The sequence below is a fragment of the Hemitrygon akajei genome, chromosome 2 (genome assembly GCF_048418815.1).
Source record: "Hemitrygon akajei chromosome 2, sHemAka1.3, whole genome shotgun sequence".
NCBI lineage: Eukaryota > Metazoa > Chordata > Chondrichthyes > Myliobatiformes > Dasyatidae > Hemitrygon > Hemitrygon akajei.
In genome coordinates this window covers 101,379,350-101,405,229 of record NC_133125.1, presented here as the reverse complement: position 1 = coordinate 101,405,229, position 25,880 = coordinate 101,379,350, and the positions used below count along the sequence as shown (strand labels likewise).

At 41.4% G+C, this 25,880-nt stretch overlaps 1 protein-coding gene across 5 annotated transcripts in view; it reads right to left on the bottom strand.

Moving 5' to 3' along the window:
- lypd6 (LY6/PLAUR domain containing 6) overlaps positions 1–25,880 on the bottom strand; it is a 259,919-nt gene that overhangs the window by 77,761 nt on the left and 156,278 nt on the right. Inside the window, exon 1 of one of the 5 annotated variants that reach the window (XM_073026223.1) lies at positions 19,982–20,061. The exons of the other annotated variants lie outside the window; for them this stretch is intronic. The gene's annotated coding sequence lies outside the window, so the exon portion shown is untranslated. Of the gene's footprint in view, positions 1–19,981; positions 20,062–25,880 lie in introns of those variants that run through there. 5 annotated transcript variants of the gene reach the window in all.

Here is a 25,880-nt window from a genome sequence, read left to right as displayed (position 1 = left end):
CACCATAACAACAATATATGAACAATACCAACATTAATATTGGAGAAATGAGGGGAATCCGACAATCAGAATGTCGGTATTGCTCCAACAGAACAACAATGAATCGACATTCATTTGGGGCAATTTTCCCCCTATTACAGCTGCTGTTTTGACAACTGGCCACTGATATGGCCATTGTGTATGTAGGAGCCATGCCTCTGTTCCCCATCTGCATTGCATTCTGTGTTGCACGTTTATTGTCGTAACCAGTCACATGATATGTGCGTGGTAAAAGCAAGGGGAATAAGTTCCGTATTCTTGCTTACTTCAGTTTGTAGTAGCTGGGGACTGGCAGATATCATATCTATTGTTGAACGCTCAATTACGTACAGTCACGCATAGCTTTGTTTGGTTTTGCCACCACAGTGTACTCACAGCAATACGATGTCAGCAGTGCTTTGTAACACTAGCAGTGCAATAGGAAATCTGTGCTAGGTGAGAGATTTGTTCAGGCTTTTGCTACTTGCAAATATGTTCATAAGAGTTAGGAGTATGCATGTGTTGGCCGTGAGACATTACCAAGTTAGATCAACCAATGAGACAACTTCAGAAAGTTCCTCAGCAGAAATTGCAAAAAAAAACCTACCTTTAGTGGGAAATTCTTTACCACAGCCAAAGTTTAAGCAATTTGTTTTCAATGCATTCTTTCACGGAGACAGAACGCCATGGCACAGCAATGGTCCATCAGTCCATGATGTTGTGCCAACCTTTTAACCTATATCAAGATCATAGACCACCCCCATTTGCCTACCATCCAAATGCCCATCTAAGAGTTTCTTACATACCACTAATATATCTGCCTCTACCACCACTCCTGGAGGGCATTCAAGTACTCACCATTGTGTAAAAAAAAACTTTCCTTTGACATCCCTCCCCCCCCCCCCCCCCCCCCCCCCATACTTTCCTCCAATTACCTTAAAACCAGTATTAGCCATTTCCACCCTGGGATAAAGTTTCTGCCTGTTCACTTGATCAATGCTTATCATCTTGTACTCTAAGTTGTCTCTCATTTGCCTCAAAGAGAAAAGCACAAGCTTGCTCAACCTATCTTCATAAGACAGGCTCTAGCATCCTGGTAAATCTCCTCTGCAACCTTTCTAAAGCTTCCATATCCTTTCTATAATGAGGTGGCCAGAACTAAACAGAATATCCTAAGTGTGGTCTACCCAGGGTTTAAAATGGAGCTGTAACATTACCTCATGGCTCTTTAACTCAAAAAGGTGGATATTAATGGTGATTGCCCCCAAATTGAAATGGCTAACAAGAATTAACCAGATTGCTGGGTTTGGAGTCACACACAAGGCCAGAGCAGCTAAGGGTTGAAGAATTCCATTCCTACAGGTCACCAGTGAATCAGAGTGGCCTTTGCAAATATTCACTGGTTTCAGAATCGGTTACAATTATTGAAATAAGCATTTATCAGAATATAGCCAGGACTCAAGGAACTGCTTTCCATCATGTTGTATTAAGGTGTGGAATTTCTATCTTTTTTGCATTTTTCATGTAGTTGAACTTTACTATGCTTACTTATAATTTTTATATAATCTTTATGTATGATTGTTTAGTCAATTTTCCAGTAAATGCGTTATGCCTGCATTTGCATTTTCTAGATGTTTTAGTTATTCTGTAGTAGGAGTCACACCACCTGAATTTGGCTACTTTAGAGGCTAATTCTTAACAGTGAAATATCATCTTTTTAGTCAGAGCTAATTGTGTAGAGGATGAGAACATTCTCTTCTGTTCATCCTTTGTCTGGAATGATTAATAAACCACATAAGCAGTAAGTTTTATGCCTCATTTTTGACTCTGGCCAGGGAGTTCAGAGTTCAATTCTGGTATCACCTGTAGCTACCTTTGTACGTTATTCTCATAAATCAGTGGGTTGCTGGCCGGAGTGACTTAGTGGGATGCCAGAGCCTATTCAGCACTGTATTTCTAAATAAGAATAAATAACTAGGATAAATTGTCTACGTAACAACAGTAACTACAATTTAACAGTAATATCTTGGTGGTTCGATAGTTTGAGAACTCAAAAGGTTCCGATGAAGTAGAAGTTCCTAATAAAAGTAAGAATAGTTGAACTGGCCAACTCCAAAACAGCAATATGCACACAAGCTGAATTAGCTTTTAAAAACAAAGGAATTGAGTGTCCATTGGAAGCAAATCTACAGAATAAAACACATGATTTGCTGAAGCAATCGGGATTAATAACATTTCCTACCACCTTGAACTCAACTCCTCCATGTTCAGCAACTGCTGACTGGCAGCTCTTTCCAGCAGCTGAACTATGAATTTCAAGAAAAACAAAAGGCACAGCAATTGAAGTTGACCATATTTCACAACAATATTTACGCCTTTTGTAAAGCAAAGTTTTTGGTGATCAAATATCCTTTCGTCCTCAGCTTCAGACTTGACTATAATAAGAGTATAATTCTCTTGGGCAACACCATGGTAGAGTAGTGATTAGCATGACATTATCATAGCTCAGGATGGTGAAGTTCAGAGTTCAATTCCAGTGCCATCTGTAAATAGTTTCCATGTTCTCCCTATCATTGCATGAGTTTCCTCCCTCAGTCCAAAGACTTACCGGTTCGTAGGTTCATTTTTCAATGACCAATTATCCCGTGATTAAGCTAGGGTTAAATCAGGGGTTGCTGGTCACTCTTGTTCCAAGTGCTTTACAATGGGGTAAAGTGTAAGCATAAAATAAAAGACAACATTAAGTTAATTAAAAACAAGGTTAAATAAATAGGTCTTGAGTTGATGTTTAGAAGTGGCAACCAAGTCTGAATCCCTCATTATCTTTCTTAGGGAAATTGTTCAAATTTAGAGACCAGGGAAGATGACCTGAGAGTTCAAGCAAGAATATGAAATGAAAACAATTCTGTGATATACTTCAGGTCCAGACCACTAAGAGCTTTAAAAACAAGTCAAAGAACTTTAAGAACAATTTTAACAGTACAGGAAGCCAATGCAGAGTAGCCAGAAAGGGAGTGATACGTCTCCTCAAACTGGTGTTGGTTAAAAGTCTAGCAGCAGTGTTCTGAATGAGCTGAAGTTTGTCAATAGATTGTTTTGGAAGGCCAGAAAGAAGTGTATTGCAGTAATCTAGTCCATTCGATGTAAAGGCGTGAATTGGTTTTTCAGACCATTATGTGACAGAAACGGGTGCATCTTTGCAATATTTATTAAGTTTACAAATGCTGTTCTGGTCATTTTCTTCATGTGGGATTTAAAATTCAAATCTGAATCAAGGATAACACGCCGACTTGTTACATCTGATTTTACAAGGGGAGCCAAGTTCCCAAAGTTTATCAAGAAGTTTATCTCTTTCAGCTTTGAGACCAACTAAAAGTATTTCAGTTTTATCTTCATTTAGTTTTAGGAAATTATTGCTCATCCATTTGTCTTTTGCAGCCAAACCAGAAGTCAGAGAAGATAGAGTGTTATCATTGTCAGGCTTGACTGAGATATATAATTGTGTGTTGTCTGCATAAATGTGGAAATTAAGGGGAGCATGTGTAAAGAGAAGAGTAGAGGAGGAAGACAGGTTCCCTGAGCAACACCAAAAGGTACTTCATATCTTAGAAAAATGGTCTTCAAGACAGACAAAACAAATTTCTTTGAGATATATGAGCAAAACAATCTAAAGGCGCTACCAGGGAGTCCAACCCAGATCTCAAAGCAATCTAGGAGAATCTTGTTGTCAAATATGTTGAAGGCAGCACTTAGATCCAGAAGAATTAGAACTGAGACTCTGTTGGCAACTGTGCTGAATCCAAGGTTGCTGATAATTTTGATAAAGACCATCTCCACGCTGTATTACTGAAACTTTTCTACAATATTGTTTTCATTCAGAAGTTGATGAGTTGGTAAAAAATGACTTTAAAGAATCTTGCGCAGGAAGGGAAGGTTTGACACAGGCCTATAGTTAGCTAGTACCTCACTGTCAAGGTTAGGTTTTTTAGGTAGCGGTTTAAAAGCCACAATTTGAAGGCATCTGGAAAAACACCAGTTTCACAGGATGTGTTAATCTTTTTTTTAAAAACCAAAAAATTAAAAACAATTTTTACAAGAAGTCCCTAAAGTGTAGAAGAGACAGGGCTGAGACAGCAAGCAGACAGTTTACTATTTTTTTTACAACCATATAGAGTTCTATAATCGGAAATACTTGTAAATTTTGACATGGCTGCTGTCTTTTTACGACATTAGCTATGGAGGTTGCCAGTATCTGCAGCTATACATTCCCTAATGGAAGTGATATAATTGTTAAATAAAATTGTGAATTCCTCATACTTTGTGATAGATGTTTGACGAAGGACACAATTACAGGTTGGGACAGGGTCCAGCAGTTGGTTTATAGTTGAGTCCCCGAGTTACGAACGTCCAACTTACAAACAACCTGAACATAAAGCCTATTATATTAAAAATTTGTCGGCTTGAGGAAGGAAAACGCCATCCGCCATTTTAAGTTGGATCATTTTGCCGTTAAAACTGTATTGGAGTGTGTAACTTTGTATTTGGCTTAAATTTTTCTGAGCAAGATTCACCCTGACCCCCTTTTCCAGTCAGCACCACCCCCACTTGTCCCACTTAACCTCTCTCAGTGTGGATGGACTTTAGGACCCGGGAGGAGCTCAGGACCCGTTGCCCGTAGCTGCTGCTGAATCCGCTGTGTTTCTGTTCCACTGACGGAAAGCGATCACGATTGAAAATAAAGTGGAAATAATAAAGCGATCAGAAAGAGGTGAAACGCCATCAGTCATTGGAAAAGCATTAGGCTACAGTCAGTCAATGATCGGAACAATTTTAAAAGATGAAGTGAGAACAATAGAGCATGTGAAAGGCTCATGAAAATGAAAACTAATGAAAACTACAATTATTACTAAGCAACGCAGTGGTTTAATTATTGAAACAATTATGTTTCTTAAGTGTTTTATATGCATAGAAAGGTAAAATATATACTAAGACAAATGTTTGACTAACTGATGCTAATTAATATCAGAAGTATATGTTCTGACTTAAGTACAAATCCGACTTAAAGACGGACTTAGGAATGGAACTCGTTTGGAACCCGGGGACAGCCTGTATTATTGAATTGCTGCTATTCTCTGTAATAATCTTGGAAAAATAGGCTCGTCTTGCAGAGTGTATAGCAGTGTTAAAGGAGGCTAGATATTCCTTGACTTCCAACCCAGTTTTCCTCTATTTTGTCTCAGTTAGTCTGCATGACCTCAAGTTCTTGGGCAGTATTGTTTAACCATGACAATATTTTTCAAGTGATTTCTTTTTCACCCTAAGTGGGGCCACTGTGTTTAATATACATGTCATGTTATTGCTGAAAGGATCAACAGTTCAATTTACAGTGCAGAGTTTTTTTTATATATAAACTGCAACTTCTTCTGTGGTCTTGGTTCCAGGCATCAAAAAAATACCAGAGATAGTGGTATCAAACAGAGAGACACTAATAATATTTAACCTTCCTCTCATTATGAAGTAGAGTGTACTTCCAAGTCAGTGGGTGGACTCAGTGAGATGCTGGGTAAGGTCTAGGCTGTCTAGTATGTTCTGAATTCAGCTGCCATAGTTTTCGCATGAGAGATCATTGATATGAGTATTGAAATCACCAGAGATGAGAATCGTATCATAGTTCAGTACAACAGAAGATAAAAATTATCAGAAAGCAGGCATTGGGTTTGGAAGGGTGATAACTATTAATGCAGAGAACAGGATATGTACCATAAAACTTAGAACATACTTTTATTTGTTGAGATAGTGTGCGGAACAGGCCCTTTGAGCTGCACATCCCAGCAACCCCTGATTTAACCCTAGCCTAATTGCAGGACAATTTACAATGACCAATTAACCTATCAACTAGTAGGTCTTTGGGCTGTGGGAGGAAACTCGAGGAAATCCACACAGTCATAGGACAAATGTACAGTCCCCTTACTGACAGAGGCAGGAAATAAACCCGGGTCGCCGGTACCGTAAAACACTGTGCTAACCACTAGGCTACCATGCCTCAAAACTGACAGCAGATTGTATTTAAATACTTTTGAACAGGGTGGCAAGCCCGCCACCTCTGGGCTCTGGTAGGCACACTGAAATTCTGATAGTCAGGGTTACAGTTCAGATAACTGGCTATATTGATTTAGCTTTAACCATGTCTCAGTTTTAAAAAAAACACACAAAAATCAAGGTCTGTGGAGGCGGTGATAATATCGGTTAAGATAAAAGTCTTCTTTGAAAGTGTTCTCACATTTAGAAGAGTCATCTTAAATCAAGCCATCTTTCATCTACATATCCCCAGAGCGGCATTAAAACCCGTGTGGCCTAGTTAAAGATCAAAGACCGAACATTTTCGCTGATGAACTTGACGCTGACATTCTGATGGCTGCTCGGTCTTTGTTTGAGGTGTTGACAGACATGCACAACATGGGGCCTGTACCTGTTCTAAGCAGGAGACGTCCCAAAAGCAAAATCTTCTCTTATGTGATCATTAGCTCAGTCAGCATCTCGCAATGTTAAGTCCTCATTATGCCAGTTTCACAGCACCCGTGAACATGACAAAGATCTAACAGTACATTTCTATAATCCTGGAATCAATGAGTCATTGTTCGAGGCCAACATGGTTATTGGGCCGTTAATCAGAATTGTACAGCACAGAAATGGACCCTTCCTGTGGTGAAGACAAATAAAGAGCTGCAGAGAATGGAAGCTGATGAGAAAGGAAGTGAGGAGTGTAGTGGATGGATGGGAGCAGTGGGCAGAGGAAACCCAAACGGGACGAATGTGTCAGAAAGGGTATCTGAGGTGGGGAAAGAAATTGGGAGATGGAAATCAGAAATCTGGGTCACTGATAGGAGATTTTGCAAATACAGGAAACCCAGAGCAACACACACAAAATGCTGGAATAATGCAGCAAGCCAAGCAGCTTCTAAGGAGAGGAATAAGCAGCTGACGTTTTGAGCTGAGACCCTTCTCATCCCAAAACCTCCACTGTTTATTCCTCCCCATAGATGCTGCCTGACCCAGAGTTCCTCCAGCATTTGTGTTGTTCTGTCACTGACACATTATGAAATTGTTCTTACTATGCAGTAGCAGTACAGTGCAAAAAAAAAAATACATTACAAGCGACAAAAATAAACAGTGCAAAGGAGGAAGAAAGATTGTATTCACAGAAAATTCGGAAATCTGATGGTTGGGATAGGACTATTCTTAAATTGTTGAGTGTGGGTTTTCAGGCTCCTGTACTTCATCTACAATGGCAGTAATGAAAAGACAACATACCACAAATGTTTTTTTCTTAATAATGACCACCAGTTTCTTGAGGCACTGCCTCTTAAATATATCCTTGCTGGAGAGGGTTGACTATGTCCTGCATGGTAGGCAGGGTTGCAGCTGATGGACTGGCTGAGTCACTGCAGCCTCTTGTAGATACAGCACATTGGAGGCTCCATCCCAGGCAGTGAGAAACAGTCAGAATTGTCTCCACCACAGACTTACAGAAACATGCAAGTGTCTTTGGTGACCTACCAAATCTCTTCAAATGAAGCAGAGCTGCTGGTGTACACGAGAAGGCCTGGGAAAGGGGAATCAGAAGTAGAGAGAAAGGGACAGGGGCTGTTACCGCAAGTGGAAGGATTGATGTTTGTGCCTCGGAATGACGTGCTCTTACTCCACTTTGTACTTAGCCTCATCCTGGCAGTGGAGGGTGCAGAGGACAGGTTCAGTGTGGGAATAGGAACAGGAATGTTGATGACTTACAACTGGGAGCTGGAGGTGGCCATGGATGACGAAGTGCTGCTGATCACCAAAGCAACTGCCTAATCTGCTCTTGGTCTCACCAGTGTGGGTTCTTCACCTTCTTTTCTTAGCCATTTCTATCATCCGTAGCTCTCTGTTGCCTCCACCTATCACCCAGCCTCGGTCACTACTTTCACCCTTCCCACTCACACCCAACTCCATTTGGGATTCTTTTCACCTCATCTCGAACACTTATCAACTCCTACCCCATCTCTTCCCATCACTTAAAACTGGCCTTCTCCCCTCCACCCTTCAGTCAGCTGAACGGTCCATTTGCCTGTAGTTGCCGCCTGCTTCACCGAGATACCCCCCACCACCACAGCCACTCTTTTTTTTTGCAGACACTGGTATCCGGAACAATGAGCAAACTACTAAAGGGGGATAAAAAGCAGAGCAGGCAGCACCTGTATGAGAAAAGGAACCGTCAACAATTCCAGTAGAAACGCTGCATCAAAACACAGATGTTCCAGTGGATTGTTGCTCCAGATTCCAGCATCTGTAGTATTTCATCTCCAAAAAGAATTGAGTGCTTGGGAAAAAAATCCATGAATTCATTTCAAAGTCGTAAACTTCAAGTGAAATGCTATCCAGACGTCTCTATGTTAATAGCCACTTGGAATCCTGCCTTTAAAAGGGATGGTACCATCGGCTTCATGGCCCACTAAGTAGTGGAAGAATAGAAATAAAAAAGGTACGAGGTAGTGTTCATGGGTTGAGTGTTCATTCAGAAATCAGAAGGGAGAGGGGAAGAAGCTGTTCTAGAGTCACTGAGTGTACGGCTTCAGGATCCTGACGGCAGCAATGAGGACAAGGTAAGACCTGGGTGGTGGGCTCCTTAATAATGGATGCCGTCCTTCTGAAGCACAACTCTGAAGATATCTTGGATACGAGAGGTTAGTGCCCATGGTGCTGACTAATTTTACAACTCTGCTGCTCATTTCGATCTCATGCAGTAACCACCCACCCCTCCCCCCATACCAGTGATGCAGCCAGTTAGAATGCTCTGCATGGTACCTCTGTATAAATTTGCTAGAGCCTTTGGTGACTTACCAAATCTCCTCAAACTCCTAATGAAATATAGACACCGTCATGCCTTCTTTATAGCTGCATCAATATGCAGAGCACAGGATAGATCCTCAAAGATATTGACACCCAGGAACCTGAAATTGCTCACTCTTTCCACTTCTGATCCCTCTGCGAAGACTGGTGTGTGTTCCTTCGTCTTACCCTTTCTGAAGCCCACAATTAGTTCTTCGGTCTTACTGACGTTGGGCACAAGGTTATCGCTGCCACACCACTCAGCTAGCTGCTCTATCTCGTTCCTGTACACCCTCTCATTACCATCTGATCTACTGCCAATAGTCGAGTTGTCAGCAAGTTAATAAAAGGCATTTGAGTTGTGCCTCACCTTCGAGTCACAGTAAGTATTTTGCACCAGTCTTCACTGTGCCTGCAATATGCAAGAAATTCTCGCTCCTGTGTGTGAGGTACATCAGTAACTACGTAACTGGAATTATTTGTTTACTGTCAGCCAACTAAACTAAAGATTTTAGCTTTTGATTTTCTCTGCAGCAACATGATAGTAATTATCAGTGAATTCTACTTTTTAAATATAAACTCCTTTTGATCGTCAGTAAGGCAGCTTCACTCTGACAGAATGTAGTCATTAAAAGAAAGTCTCAAGGACATTTTCCCAAAAACCTGCTGATTTTTGTATCCTAACAGCTGGACAGTAAGAGTGGAGAGTGGTCATTCCATAAGACTGTAGGATATAGGACCAGAATTAGGCCATTCAGCCTGGAGTCTACTCCACCATTTCATCATGGCTGATGCATTTTCCCCTCTGCTACAATCTGCTGCCTTCTCCCCATATCCCTTCATGCCCTGACTAATTAACAACAAACTCTGCCTTAAATATAGTCAATGACTTGGCATCCACAGCCACCTGTGGCAATGAATTCCAGTTTCACCACTCTCTGCCTAAAGAAACTCATCTCCGTTCTAAATGGACGCCCCTCTATTCTGAGGCTGTGTCCTCTGATCTTAGACTTCCCCCACCTTCTCCACATCCACTCTACCAAGGCCCATCAACATTCAACAGGATTCAATGAGGTTACCCTTCATTCTTTGAATTCCAGTGAGTACACGCTCAGAGCATCAAACACTTCTTATGAAGAGTCGTTCAACCCCGATATCTATATACGTTCCCCATCGGATACGGGGCAACCTTAACTTCAGAGGCCCTCATCGTTACTGACAATCTTCTTAAAGCAGTGAGGGCTAATTAGATTTTTTTAAAAATGCTACGACAGGTATTAAGGCAGTGGTCCCCAACCTGGGGCCAAGGGACCCCTTGCTTAATGGTATAAAAAGGTTGGGAACCCCCGAATTAAAAGAGATCTTTCAGAATACGCAAAATTGATGCATTCCATTGAGGAAAGAAGTTGCAGAACACTCCACCTCCATGACTATCTACTATCTAAAGCTAGCATCTGTATTAAAGAAAGAACACAATGGTGAAAGGATGGGTGGCAAATGAGAAATGGGGCGTAATTCTCAGTGGCAGTACCTACCATACCTAATAAAGTGGCCACTGAGTGTGTGTATGCGGATTCTGCTGCTGTAAGCCCGTCCATTGGCTGTCTAGATATTTGCATTAAAAAGCAAGTGGACGTAAAGTGGTCACTGGAGGCAAAAATGGATAACGAATGATCAAAAGATCGATACAATAATTAGAGTACAGCCGATTGAGCTGCCAATTGTGTATATGCATCAATATTTAATACTGTAAGATTATTAAAAATAGACACTTATGAGTTAGGAATTGCCCACCTATACTCCAGACCCACAACAGTGCAGTTGACAACATTCCTCTAACACTCCCTGCAAGTCACTCTGTTCAATAAACAAGGGCAACAGACACTGGACAAGCCAGCTGTGCCCTGTCACATGGGAAGAACAAGAAAAAAAGTCCACAGGAAATAGAAAGCAACACATGGGCAATGTCTACTTTATCACAATGGAGCTGCCCCAATGAGAGTGTGCTTTCCAATGAAAGGTGTAGTCTTTCATTAATATTATTGTGATTATTGGATTTATTGACATCAGATTCAGTTTATTGTCATTTAGAAACCACAAACACAATGCAGTTAAAAAATGAGACAACGTTCCCCCAGAATGATATCACAAAAGCACATGACAAAACAGACTACACTAGAAAATCCAGATAACTTTTGGCAATCCCCAATCCAGAGTCCGGAGAGGCTCCTGCGTATTAATATCACGCTACCGTCTTAGCGCGTTCCCCGGAAAGGAGCTCCAAATCCACCAGACAAAACAAAACCAAAAACTAAAGCTACAAGACCTGCACAAAACCACATAATTAACAACATACAGTTACAACAGTGCAAACAATAGCACAATTGATAAAAAAAACAGACCATGGGCACAGTAAAAATAGTCCAAAGATGTTAAAGGACGATAAGTTCAAAAGAAACCACCACACAGTTTCCACAAGTCCCCAGGGTCCTGACAGACTCGCCATCCCACACTGGCGGCAGAAGGGAATACCCCCACTATGGACTTTCACGGCGCCGCCCGACTCAGCCTCGCAGACGCAGCACACAACGAAAAGCTTCGTCGAACCCAGCCTCGCGGACGCAGCACACCGAAAACGACCTGACCGTAGTGGACTCTGAGTCCGTCGAACCTCCGAGCCGACGACCATCCCCTCCGGCACAGCTTCTCCAAGCACCATCCTCTGCCGAGCGTATTAAGACGACCCCGCCAACGGCAACTCGACCCTGAGGACTGCAGGCCTGTTCTTCCCAGCAGAGTCCCGGACCTCACAACAGCAGCAGCAACGAAGAAGGTCTTCCTGGAATTTCCAGATGTTCCTCCATGCTCCCACATCTGTTTTCAATTGATTATGAATGCGCACGGCACCCCACTTCACAAATAACAGATAATCAGTTCCGGAGTGGCCGCTGTAAGCTGTGTCACGCCGCCATCTTGGATATGCCCACAATCTCAGGGTTGTGCATGGTGCCACATGTACTTTGCTAATAAATTTACTTTGAACTTTGATGACCAGGACCAGAAAATAAAACTGAGCATAACTATGCACGCATGCTAACTATGCAAGCATATTATAAATTATAACCCAGTGTGGGCTGCTGATAATACTTACCCACATTTCTAATTGTTACCAGCCTTCTAGCACTTGCACCTCACACTTCTCCAATATATATTTGACCTGTGTACCCTCTGTGACAAAAATTGATCTTCAAATTATTTAATAAGTCATCATTGCAACTTGTTCACAACCATACCCAACGGGGGCCCAAACGCTCGAGCATTTAATGAGCTACATTGAGGGAGGTTTAGTCTCTGTAACAAGGTGCATAGTTACAAGCTTCCTATGAGATCACAGCATTAAAGATGCATCGCATTCAATCCGTAGGCACTCCTTTATATACTATGGCTTAAGTGGTTTATAATTATGGTTGAGGAGCTTTGAAATAACATTCTGCCCCTCACTCTTGCCCAGTGAAGTAACTACTTCTAATTATTTGTTAATACAGTGTATTCAGGTTAAATGGGACATATCAGGACTAGTACATTCTGGCCCAATTAAATGGCTGCCCCAATTAGCCAAAGTTCCATGAAAATAGTTTAAAAGGTAGAAAAAAGATAATACTACTGAGTAACAATTTATGTATTTAATTTAAATACACAACATATGACAACACCAATATAGCAGTACGAAACTATTAGTTATCGGAGGAGAAATTCACCCACTGTACCCTGTCATGCTTTTGATTGACAAAAATAAACAAAATCAGCACAGACCCCTAAAGCAGATAATGGACTGCTTTCAACGATTGCTTCCTCCAAATCTTTTGTATTTTAACAACTGAGATCATTGTCAATACAGGCAGTCCCCGGGTTACAAACGAGTTCTGTACCTGAGTCCGTCTATAAGTCAGATTTGTACGCAAGTTGGAACAGGTACATCCGGTATTATTTAGCATCAGTTAGTCAAACGTTTATCTTAGTATATAGTATATATTTTACTTTTCTATGCATATAAAACACTTAAGAAAAGTATGTATTTCGATAATTAAACCACTGCGTTGCTTAGTAATAATTGTAGCTTTCATCGAAGCAGGGCCTTTCATATGCTCCATTATTCTCACTTTATCCTTTAAAATTGTTCCGACCGTTGACCGACGGTAGCCTACCGCTTCTCCAATGACTGATGGAGTTTCATCTCTTTCCGATCGCGTTATTATTTCCACTTTATTTTCCAATCGCGATCATTTTCTGCCAACGGAACAGAAAACTGCAGATTCAGCAGCAGCTGCGGGTCCTCTACTGCCCCGGGTCCTAAAGTCCACCCGCACTGAGACAGGTTAAATGGGACAAGTGGGGGCAGTGCTGACTGGAAATGTGGGGGGGTCAGGGTGAATCTTGCTGAGAAATATTTAAGCCAAATACAAAGTTACACACTCAGTGTTAACAGCAACAACTTAAAATGGCAGACGGTGTTGTGATCTGACTTAAAATGGTGAATGGTGTTCTCCCCCCTCTGTTTGTAAGTACGAGTTGTTCGTAAGTCAGACATTCGTAACTCAGGGACTGTCTGTACTTCAAGTTCTTCATTTGTCCCAATTTGTTGAAGTGGTGAAATCACTTCAATTTCGGCCTTTTCCAGCATTTCCAAGCCTGAATGGTTACAACTGCAGTGAGCAAAACAGCTCTGAATAATCTTACTGCTTATTTCTCACCAACAATCAGTGACAGAACTTTGAGCACAAACATACACCACTAATCATATTCAAAAGCTGTTCGCTCTAAACACTGCGTAGAGTCTAACAGCCACACAAGTGCATGCGATCTACTCTAGTTAGAAACTGTTCTGCAGTAATCTCCTGTCCCAATTAAATATCATAGTGTCCCAAATAAATAAAGAGAATCCCAGTTATTTTTGATTACTTTTTGTTCTTTAACAGTTGTCTAAAATGAGCAGACTTCAGCTTACGTTGAAATACTGGGTGCCATTAACTTCTGCCTTTCTATTAAACACATGACTAAATTCCAAAAATTGTATGTATATCAGAAGCATTTTACTTAAGGGATATCATGCCCCACATGCACAGCTACAGGGCATCTTCCACTTGGCTGTGGTGAATGTGGGTGTAGCACGCCTAGGAAGTAGTACATGAACTTTCAGACTATACCCTTAGGTCACCAAATAACTTTCAGGCAAATCCTCTGAATGCTCAGTAACGTATCTTCATGAAAAGCATCAAAGTGGTCAGTTATCATGGATAAGAGCAACCATAAAGCACCTTAACTACCGTAGATCTTTAACACAAACTTCCACACACACCCAAGTGAAAAATTACCTGCCAATGTGATATGCAATATACCAATATGTTGTTTCAAGTACTGGACCATTAAAGCAAATTTCCACACATACACCCAAGTCAATTACTTGCCAATTAATACAAATATATTGATAAGTTGCTTAATGTACAAACGAAGTTAAACAATGGACAATAGCACTGCTTAGGAGATAAAGGTACTGTTAGTGACAGTCAATTAAGTATAGTTCAACAATGATTTTACACTGCATTTCATCTGTTGACTGCTGGCAACACCACTAGAGTCAAGTTTATTGTTTTAACTTCAAAGAGATCCGATTACCAGAAATGGCCTGTACTTTTGAAACTAACTGTCCATGATAATGGCCATCTCTAGGGGGTACGTTGTAGCCTCTGAAAGTGTTTTGACATTTCAAGAATAAACAGGTTTTATCTTTATGTTTTTTTTAAAAACACAGGTGGCAGAACATTCACTCCTAACTTTTACACAGGAAAACAAATGGATCCGGGACATCATCATCATCAGGAGCACAGTGTAAATATTAAGTTACTGAAATGTATTTGGCGCAGAGTAGTTCCCAATTGATGTAGCTTTCCAACACACAACTTATCTACTCCTGGAATTATGAGTGCATAATGAATAAATTTTCAGTCACTAATCTGGGAACATCATCCAGGACAAAGTAAAACTGAACAAACAATAGTTTCAAATAACAGGGCACTGGAATAAACACTGGAATAAATGGTCAAGTAAGCACTATTGGTTTTGGCAAATTCTTCAGATCAGACACGACTGTTTTCTCCTCAGCTTATGTCCGATTTGCCTCTGTTTCCTCTGTTTTTTGTTCAACTACAGTCCTTTACTCTTTGTTTATCACAATATTCCTAGATAAGAGATTGTTTTCAGTACGATTTTGGTCTGAGCTCAGCTGTTATTTTTGATCATAATCATTCACAATTAACCTCAAAACATTTAAATAACCCAAAATGTTCAACATTAAAACAGACTCTCATGCTGGAACCTTGTACCCTGCTTAAACAAAAACAAACAGCTGATCAGGCTGTGGAGAGAGAAAGTGAGCAACCATTTCAGGTTGATGGCTTTCTTCAGTGCCGTCTAATAGAACAGCTAGTAAACTACAATAAGGTATTCAAGTATCTTGTCTACCTGTAGGAGTCCTGTAACCATTTTCTATCTGCATTGTATTTTGTGTTGTGTGTTTATTATGGGTAGTTAGTCACGTGGGTGGAAGCAAAGAGTTAGGTACCTACTTTTTATTTAGCGTGTCATACCAGTCAGCCATTGTTGTCTGGCACATGGTGTCAGGATTGGTCTCCTTTCGGATTAACCGGGTCACGATATGAATGTTCCTGACCCAACCCTTGTTGGTACTTACTCAGGCTTTGTCTGAGATTCAGTAGTGCTAGGGAGTGGGCTGGAATGATATCCATTTTGTTGACTGCTTTAAGTTCACTTACTTACATGTACAGACACTGAAAAAGCTCAAGTATGTTTAATACACTAAGACTGTTTATTCTATTACATCACTAGTTTTAGTTCCATTAGTTTTATTGTTAGAAGAGTGTTTGCTTTGCTAGTTTCTTAATAAAAGATCAAACGTATTCTTCGACTTTGTAACCTTGTTATTTGATTGGAGACCCCCCCCCCCCACCCCCCGGTGTTGGCTTATTCAGGTAGTCGCTACCTGTGTGGATAAGCGTTCATCGTGCCAGCAGATGAAAACATTCCAGGTACAGCACAGTGGTTGGCACAACGCTTTGCAGTACAGGTGATCAGGTTCAATTCCCACCACTGCCTGTAAGGAGTTTGTACGATCTCCCCGTAAGCATGCGGGGTTCCCTCCAGGTGCTCCAGTTTCCTCCCATGGTTCAAAGCCTTACTGGTTGCTGGGTGGAGCAACTCAAAGAGCCAGTAGGGACTATTCTGTGTTGTAGTTCAGCAAATTAAGAAAAAAAAAATTGGTAAAAAAAAGTAACCTATCCAATTTTCAGTTTGATGGGACCATATCAAAAGCAATTTTTGAAAAGCATTTTCAAGCCATTCAACTAAGATTTGATAAGACAAAACTTATCATTTCTTTTTAAACCGTGCACTGTGACGAGGGAGTAGGAATGTGGATTGGATCATCCATAATCTTTTTCATGATGGAGCATGCTCAAGGATTCATTGGCCTTCTCTTGTTTTCTTCTGATGCTATTGGGTTCATTCTGCACAAGCCCCAAAACTTAAATGGAGATTTTAATTGGCTTAGCTCTAACCCAATCACGGGACAATTTACAATGAGCAGTTAATCTATCCACTATGCCTTTGGACTGTGGGAGGGATATGGAAAACTGAGGGAAAACCCACACTCTCCACGGGTAGAAGTACAGAGACTCCTTACAGAATGGCATTGGAATTGAACTCTGAACTTCAGAACGGCCCAAGCTGTAATAGCGTTCCTCTAACAGGTACACTCCTGGCACCCGTCACACAGGTGGCCTAAAAGATTCTAGGGGCAGAGACCCCAACACTGAAAATTAATGCTGTGAGGGTAGACTGAGTACACAAATATCCCAACTAAGGGTCCCGGCCTGAAAGATTAGCTGTTGATTCCCATCCATAGTCGCTGCCCGACCTGCTGAGCTCCTCCAGCGCATTGTGCTTATTGATCATTCCTGTGGCAGATCGATATGCCAGGCACTACAAAGTCTAGTCTGGAACCTTTCTTGATCTCTACCACAATGATACCATGGCTGTAGTTGCCTGGTTTGATTCAGGCCAGTTAACATAATCCCATTATTTGATGTTGAACTGATGCACACCAGTCTGTCTCAGGGTCACTTTAACTTTGCAAGCCACATCTCCTGAGTGGCCAGTCCCCTGCTGTGGACCAGCTCCATGAAGTGCTACTTGTTTGCAAAGCTGTCCTTTTAACTTCGAACTGATTATGATAACTGAGGACTGGTTATTGTTTACAACAAGATGAGCAAAGAACACGGATTAGAAGTTTAACTTTATCACAAATAACTCTGGCCCCCTGGAAAGGTCATGCTGCTGTGTTAGAAAGCTGAGGTTGGAAATTAGCCTCACAAGCCCTGGAAAGTAAATATCCATCACATTCTCAAGTAACATTCGACACATTTTTGAGCCACCTCAAAATGCAATATCCCTTGAGTTGCATTATGTGCTGTGTCGTATGACATGGGCACTCGTGGTCTTTCCTACAGAAGTGGTTTACCATTGCCTTCTTCTGGGCAGCATCTTTTCAAGACGGGTGACCCCAGAGATGGTCTGCCTGGCCGCATAACCAGGACTTGTGATGTGCACCAGCTGCTCATACAACCATCCACCACCTGATCCCATCACTTCACAATGACCCTGACTGAGGGGCTAAGTGCTACACCTTGCCCAAGGGTGACCTGCAGGCTAGCGCAGGGAAGGAATGCCTTACACCTTCTTTGGTAGGGATGCATCTCCACTCCGCCACCCATGAAACATAATTGCAAAAAAATTCAAACATAGACCTCCGCACAAAATTTAAAAAGAAAATTCCTCCACTCACTTATCACACTTTCCCAGTACAGAAACAGACAGGGGACCAACCTCAGCTAGTCATCTGCAGACACGAGAATGCAGGTGTTGCAGTATGGATTTAAAAGGAGGGACACAACAGGTCGATCAGTATGTGGAGGCAAATGTTTGAACTCAAACATCAGCTATCATTCATTCCAATAATACTGCTTGGCCCATTTAATTGGCGACTAGTCTTGCTGTCACGGTAAATTACTGCACGCAGCAGTAAAATGATAGAGAGTACAATGATGTGATTGCACCCAGAGTCTGAACCAAAAGATGAGGTAAATTAGGGAAGTGTATGTGTTGCAGGCTGACACCAGGTTCAGCAGAGTGATGCAAACTGCCAGTACAATCTGAATGGAGCTGGTGCTTTGTCCATTTCTGGGGGGGGGGGGGGGGGGGGGGAGAGATTCTGTGTGTCTCCTCCAAATGCTCCAGTTTCCTCCCGTGGTCCTAAGTCGTAGCAGGCTATGAAATACTTTTGAACTACAGTCACCATTGCAACAGAAGGACAACATTACAACCGATTCCACACAATCCCACAAACAACAGGGACAGCACAAAGATAATTTGCTTTAGTGACATGTGTCCAATGACAAAAATTGACCAACTCACTGCAGAAAACTTTTTTTTTAAGTTATGCTGTGGGACTGCACAATATCATGTCAATTTGGTGGCAGAATAGAAAATCTTGTTAAAGCAGCATGATGCAAGGTGGGGGCAGGGGAAACTTCAGCTTTGTGCAAGACTCAAGAAATAGGAGCAGGAGTCGGCCGCCTGGCCTGTCAAACCTGTAGCAACACTCAATAAGGTCTGGCCGTGACTGGCCTTTCCCCTCATAACCCCCAATTCTCTACCAATCTATCAAACTGCATCTGAAATACATTTCATAAAGTAGCCTCGAGTGCTTCCATGGGCAGAGGATTTAGGATTTGCTAAAAGAGACTCATAGTTACAAACTTCCAGAACAAGTCCAAAAATGAGAAAGTGATCCATGCACTATCATTCAAAGGATCACAGGGTGAGGGATGATATGATTCAGAGGATAAAAAAAGGATGACAGTGCCAGGGGTAAATGTGGTTTAAGGCTGACGTTTGGGACAATTGAGTTGGTTGGGGAATTGGGCAGCACCACAGTTCCAAGGTCGAGATGAAGAGGAAACCAACAGCAAGAAAGACATTTGGAAAGAGGAGCCATCTCCAAGTCAATCAACACCCGGATCACCAAATCAGACAAGTTACAGACTCTTATCATAGGCCTAAACCTTCCAATCAAGGCCTGATTCAAAGTGAGAGGCCTGAACGGGTTTGCATGTCTTGAGCATTCAGTTATTGGCGATTTCCAAACAACACTTGACATCATGGTACATGCTTGTGGCCTCAAGACACAACACAGGGACAAAAAAAGCTTCATCTTTTATGTAAATCTGCATGCATCCATAATGGACTCCATCACGTTTACTATCGGACATTAAATGAGAACTTGTTACATACAGTACAGAAAAATTGCCTTGCACTGCACTTCATGCTCATATCATTGGGTTAAACAACAGGACTGGTAAAGATGGACCATTCAGCACTATTCAGCAATAATTCATTGCTTCTTCCAGAAAACTTGCCATACTATGACAAATGGAGCAACTACATTCAAGATATGCCTGCACAATTATGGTTATATATTTGAATTCAACCCAGAATAAAACCTGCATTTAAATCAATTATCATCTTAATCACCGATCAGTCAAAATTGTGACTGTTTAATTTCCAAACCAAAAACCACGAGCAGTTTTAACGCAGCATTCAAAATTTAACCACAGTAACACAGAGTAATTACTATGTATAAGGATCACTTTTAATGTAGCCTCAGAAGCTGCCAAAAAAAAACCCTGTTCATTTAGGAAATCTGAAACCATTAATCCCAGCCTTGTACATCTGAGAAACTAAGTCTTTGCAACACTAAATTGCCAATTAAAACACTATTCCTTGCAGCTACTTCTGATCAATAAAAAAATGACAGATAATTGTGTAAGTGTCTATTGCCATTTGAAGATTCAGTCATTAATAAAATAAACAAGTCCCTTGCAATGCTGTGACATCGAGAAATGATAAACATGTCAATTAATCCAATCATCAAACTAAACTCAGAGACTCGTTCTGAGTTACTAACCTCTGGATGTTATTTCATGGAGATGGTTGTCCGGTCTTCATGGTCAGGAGGTGGAAATAAACTTTCTCTCACGAGAAGTGCTGCAAAAGCTTCAGCTGCCACTTAGGCAAAGCTTACGGCAACTGCATAAACCAGATAGAAGAACGCAAGGAAGCCCGTTAGATGCAGTGCAGTCATTCTGAACGGCTGCAGATAGTATTTCACTTTCAGACTGTGATATTAAGACAACACTTTATCTTCACTAAGCTCACGGGTAGATGCTGGCAAGCAAAGGGACAGGAGTTAATTAGAGGTCAGAGATTTCAGCCCTCATATGCACGAGACAGTTGCAGCTTTTGCATACCGCACTCTTAATTTTCCAGTCGTGAACATCTCTCAGAATTCCACTCAGACCATTTTACAGAAGATAACTTTGAGACTGTCATGGTATGAAAACAAATAGCAATGAAATTTAATCACCCCATCCTTTCTTTCCTATTAGCCTAACAATGACAGACACAATGTAAGGAAAGAGCATATCAATCGAAAGAATGCAAAGATTGAGGAGGGGAAGGAGAACTAATGGACAGGCCGGTAAATCTATCTCTTTGAGATAAGGGATGAGACGTCAGTTGACATAGCAGCTGATGTACTAACAGGGTTTGCTGAGCTCTGTACTGCAGACAGCAAGCTTTCAAAATCAAGATCATTCTCATGGAGGAATTTTCTTTCTGATTAACCATTTCAACACGAGCTGTATTGTCTCTTTCTTGTCTGATAAATACCAGATGAAGTACATAGTTTGCGTATAAGGAGAAGGTGGGAGTGGAGGATGCTATCACGTATTTGCTGCACAAATCACTCTCTCACCTAGATGGGGTCAGTTGTGCTGTGAGGATTACATTCCTTGACTTCTCTAGTGCCTTTAACACCATCCAGCCCAAGATCTTAAAGCACAAACTAACGGAGATGGGAGTAGACTCTCACATGGTGGATTGGATAGTGGACTACTTGACAGATAGACCTCAGTATGTGCGGTTGGGAGACTGTAGGTCTGACACAGTGGTCAGCAGCACAGGAGCGCCACAGGGAACCGTACTCTCTCCGGTCCTGTTCACCCTGTACACATCTGACTTCCAATATAACTCGGAGTCCTGCCATGTGCAGAAGTTCGCTGATGACACGGCCATAGTGGGGTGTGTCAGGAATGGACAGGAGGAGGAGTATAGGAAACTGATACAGGACTTTGTGATATGGTGCAACTCAAACTACCTGCGTCTCAATGTCACCAAGACCAAGGAGATGGTGGTGGACTTTAGGAGATCTAGGCCTCATATGGAGCCAGTGATCATTAATGGAGAATGTGTGGAGCAGGTTAAGACCTACAAGTATCTGGGAGTACAGTTGGACGAGAAGCTAGACTGGACTGCCAACACAGATGCCTTGTGCAGGAAGGCACAGAGTCGACTGTACTTCCTTAGAAGGTTGGCGTCATTCAATGTCTGCAGTGAGATGCTGAAGATGTTCTATAGGTCAGTTGTTGAGAGCGCCCTCTTCTTTGTGGTGGCGTGTTGGGGAGGAAGCATTAAGAAGAAGGACGCCTCACGTCTTAATAAGCTGATAAGGAAGGCGGGCTCTGTCGTGGGCAAAGTACTGGAGAGTTTAACATCGGTAGCTGAGCAAAGGGCGCTGAGTAGGCTACGGTCAATTATGGAAAACGCTGAACATCCTCTACATAGCACCATCCAGAGACAGAGAAGCAGTTTCAGCGACAGGTTACTGTCGATGCAATGCTCCTCAGACAGGATGAAGAGGTCAATACTCCCCAATGCCATTAGGCTTTACAATTCAACTGCCAGGACTTAAGAACTTTTTTTAAAGCTATTATTAATGCTTTTTGAGTTAGTGATTTAGATGCATATCATATTATTACTGAGTTAAGTATTGTATGTAATGAGTTTTTGCTACAACAAGTGTATGGGACATTGGAAAAAATGTTGAATTTCCCCATGGGGATGAATAAAGTATCTATCTATCTATCTATCTATCATAGAAGTAACAAGCACAAAATGCTGGAGGCGCTCCGCAATACAAGGCTGCATCCATGGAGTGGAATAAACAGCTCACATTCCGGACCGACATCCTTCACCAATGTTCAAAGTAAATTTATTATCAAAGTATGTATGTTGCGCCGTATTTTACCCCGAGATTCATTTTCTTAGGACAGGAAAAGAAAGGGAAGCTAGAATAATCTGATAATAAATGTATTTGGTGAAGAATCTCAGTCCAAATCAGCCTGGCAAACAGCTCAGTTCTTGGACAAATCAGAGCTGTTCTTGCTAGCAAGTCTATAATTCATCCACAAATATATATAAAATTCCTGGCTATACCAAAGTTCAAAGTAAATTTATTATGAAAGTACATACTTGTCACCACATACAACCATGAGATTTATTGTCCTGTGGGCATACTCAATAAATCTATAGAAGAATAACATTAACAGAATCGGTGAAAGACTACCCAACTTGGATGTTCAACCAGAGTACAGAAAATAACAAATTGTGCAAAATCAAAAAAAAATACAAATAAATACATAAGCAATCAATTTAAGAACATGAGATGAAGAGTCCTCAAAAGTGAGTCCATTGGTTGTGGGAACATTTCAACCGTGGGGTAAATGAAGTCATCCCCTTGGGTTCAGGAATCTGATGGTTGAAGGTAATAACTGTTCCTGAACCTGGTGGGGAGTCCTCAGGCTCTTGTACCTTCTTCCTGATGGCAGCAGCAAGAACAGGGTACAACCTGGATGTCGGAGTCCCTACTGGTGGATGCTGCTTGCCTGCACAACATTTCATGTAGAGTGCTTTACCTGTGATGGACTGGACCACATCCACTACTTCAGTTAGGATTTTCCATTCAAGGGTGTTGGTGTTTCTGTACCAAACCATGATGCAGCCAGTCAAATACATTTCCCCCCCACACATTTATAGAAGTTTCAGTTTTAGGTATCATGCTGAATCACCACAATCTCCTACCAGATACCAGGGAGGGAAGTATTGTTACCTTTTTTTATAAAAAAAAAGTTTTGTTTCAGGCCAAGTCAAGCAGCATCATCGAAACAGAATCCCTTCCAGGTGAGTTTTACCCATTCCATGCATGTTTTGAATAGAAGGCGATTGGAATGTCACCACCCATCTCAATAGCCACCAATGCACATGATGCCACAGTCACTGTTGCAGGTGCAAGATCAGCCTTGCAGGGCATAAACCTTTGGAAAGCTCCTTGCCACGTCCTAAGGTCCTGCACAGATCAGCAAGCAGGGGTGATTGCAAACATTTTTAACCTCTCCTTGTATGTATCGGAGGTCTCGACCACTATATGCCAGTACCGAAGAAAAACAAGGTAATATGCCTTAATGACTAGCAACCAGTGGTTCTGACACCGACCATCGTAAAGTGCTTTTAGAGGCTGGCCATAGCATGCACTTACTCCCACCTCCCCAGCAACCTCAACCCACTGCAATACACCTACCACCGAAACAGGTCTACAGCAGACACCAGCTCCGTGGTCCTACACCCGCCTCTGGAGCATCTAGATAATAAAGGCACCTAAATAAACTGTTGTACATTGACTACAGCTCCACCTTCATACTAATTCCAAGAAAACATCTCCAAAATGCTAGACGTGGGACTCAACAGCTCCCTATAAAGCTAGATCCTTTACTTCCTGACCAACAGACCACAATCAGCAATGACAGAGTGCAGCATCTCTCTATCATTCAAATGTTTGGTCAGAACAACTGAACCTCTTGACCACGTCTGCATGCTTTTATGCATTGAGCTGCTGCCACATGTAGCTGATTAGATTTTTGCATTAATTAAGAGTACAGGTGTATCTAATAAAGTGGCCATGAGGGTGTATTTGTTGGAGTTAACTCAGAATGAGAGGCGATCTTACTGAAACATCGAACATCCTGAAGGGATAGGATAGGTTCAAGTGACAAGATGGTGGAACCCAAATGAACACACAGTTATTAGATTAGAGGCTGCCATTTCAAATCAAGGTGCGCAGGAACTTTTTGCAAAAAGTGGTAAAACTCTGGAATTCTCTACTCTGGAACAGAAGAGGAGATTAAGCCTGGGGCATATTAGCCATCATCTAATGCAATTGGATTGAGATGCTGTGGTTTACTTCCACTTCCTTTTCCTAATTTTTTTTTGAAATATGTGACTGCTTAGCCAGAAGCCACAAGATTATAAACCAACACTGTCTATGAGGGAAACCAATATTGCTGGCATTCCTGTGCTGGAGAATAAAAGGTGGTCATTTTGGCCAGGGAAGCTGGAACTCAGCAACAACCTCTGATCATCGTGGGTGGGTGGGGGGAGAATGAATCTGGCCCAGAATTCAAACAGAAATTGTGACAATATTGGTCTAACTCTTAATGCAATGTGTTCCAAGTCTATTATCTTGCACAAATAGTAAAAACTTTTATACAGTGTCAGTGACTTGATTAAAGCCTTGCAGCCCCTACAGAAGCACCTTGTAATCCAGGGACAGGGCGTTTTTTGCATAACTCAGCTTCTTAAGCACAGCAGGAGAAACCATCTGAGATTCAAGATGTTTATTGGTAATCTTTAATGAGCAATATTTACCCATCTCTTAAGAAACACCCTTTCCAGGGTCAGGAAGCTCATTTTTGACCGAGACTGCAGCCTAATCAGAAGCTAGATTGTCTGTTAACCTAAAGCCATCTGACCCGATCAATGCAATAATGAAAAAATATCATCACGTGCAGATGCGGGCATCACTTGTTGAATGGCAAAAGACAGGGCAAGAGTTACACAGATGAAAACGAGTCCACTCCTCGGCCTTGTCTTCTCATGACAGAGAACATGTTCGTCTAAAAGTCATTGCTGCAATTTTCCAGTGTGTATGAAATGTACTGGCATTTGGAAAAATCTTTGGACAATTACAATCTGTTAGCATTATTCCTCAAAATAAATGTTATATTTACAATTACTGTTTAATCTGCTTCATTAGCTGGAAGTATCCCATTGGGAGAGGAAAGTCCCCACCCAAAATTCTAAATTACTAAATAATAGCTGAACTTCTTCAAAGAAGTTTAAAATAGTTCAGTAAATTAGTCTTTGAATTATAGGTTGATATAGTACAATCTAACTTGAGGGTACTTATAGACATCTATAACTACAAGATTTAATGCCCTGGCTAGGTTTATGACCCTAGAATAGGACAGAATATCAGAACAAGATTTAATATCACTAGCATATAATCATGAAATTTGCTGTTTTTGCAGTAACAGTACAATGTAATAAATAATAAAAACTGAATTACAGCAATTATAAGTATTAAATAGTTAAATAAGTAGTGCAAAAAAAAAGTATGAGGTAGAGTTCATGGGTTCTTAGTCCATTCAGAAATTGGACAGTAGAGGGGAAGAAATTGTTCCTGAATCATTGAGTGTGTGCCTTCAGGCTTCTGCACGTCCTTCCTAATGGTAGCAATGAGAAAAGGGCTTGTCCTGAGTGATGGCATCATTAATTCTGGATGCCGCCTTTTTGTATCTTCTGCCTGATGGGACTGTTGGGGATGGCTGAAGGATCGACTGAGGGCCAGCGTTTCAAGTCTGTTCACAAGTTCAGTTGTTTCACTCTAAAGGAACAGAATGCCCGTTTGCAACCACAGGGCACAGTGAACAAAACTCAGTCCTGTTTAAGTGTGAGCCTGCTAAAGATGTTGTGTAGAGATTCCTCAGCACTTGTAGGCATTTCTCAGGTTACAATGTTAAAATCTAGTTGATATGCAAAGAATTTGTATGCTGCTTTGTAATAAGGAGCTTTCCTGTGTTTATGGGAATTACATGCCCAAACACAATGATTATTTTTATATTAAATGTTGC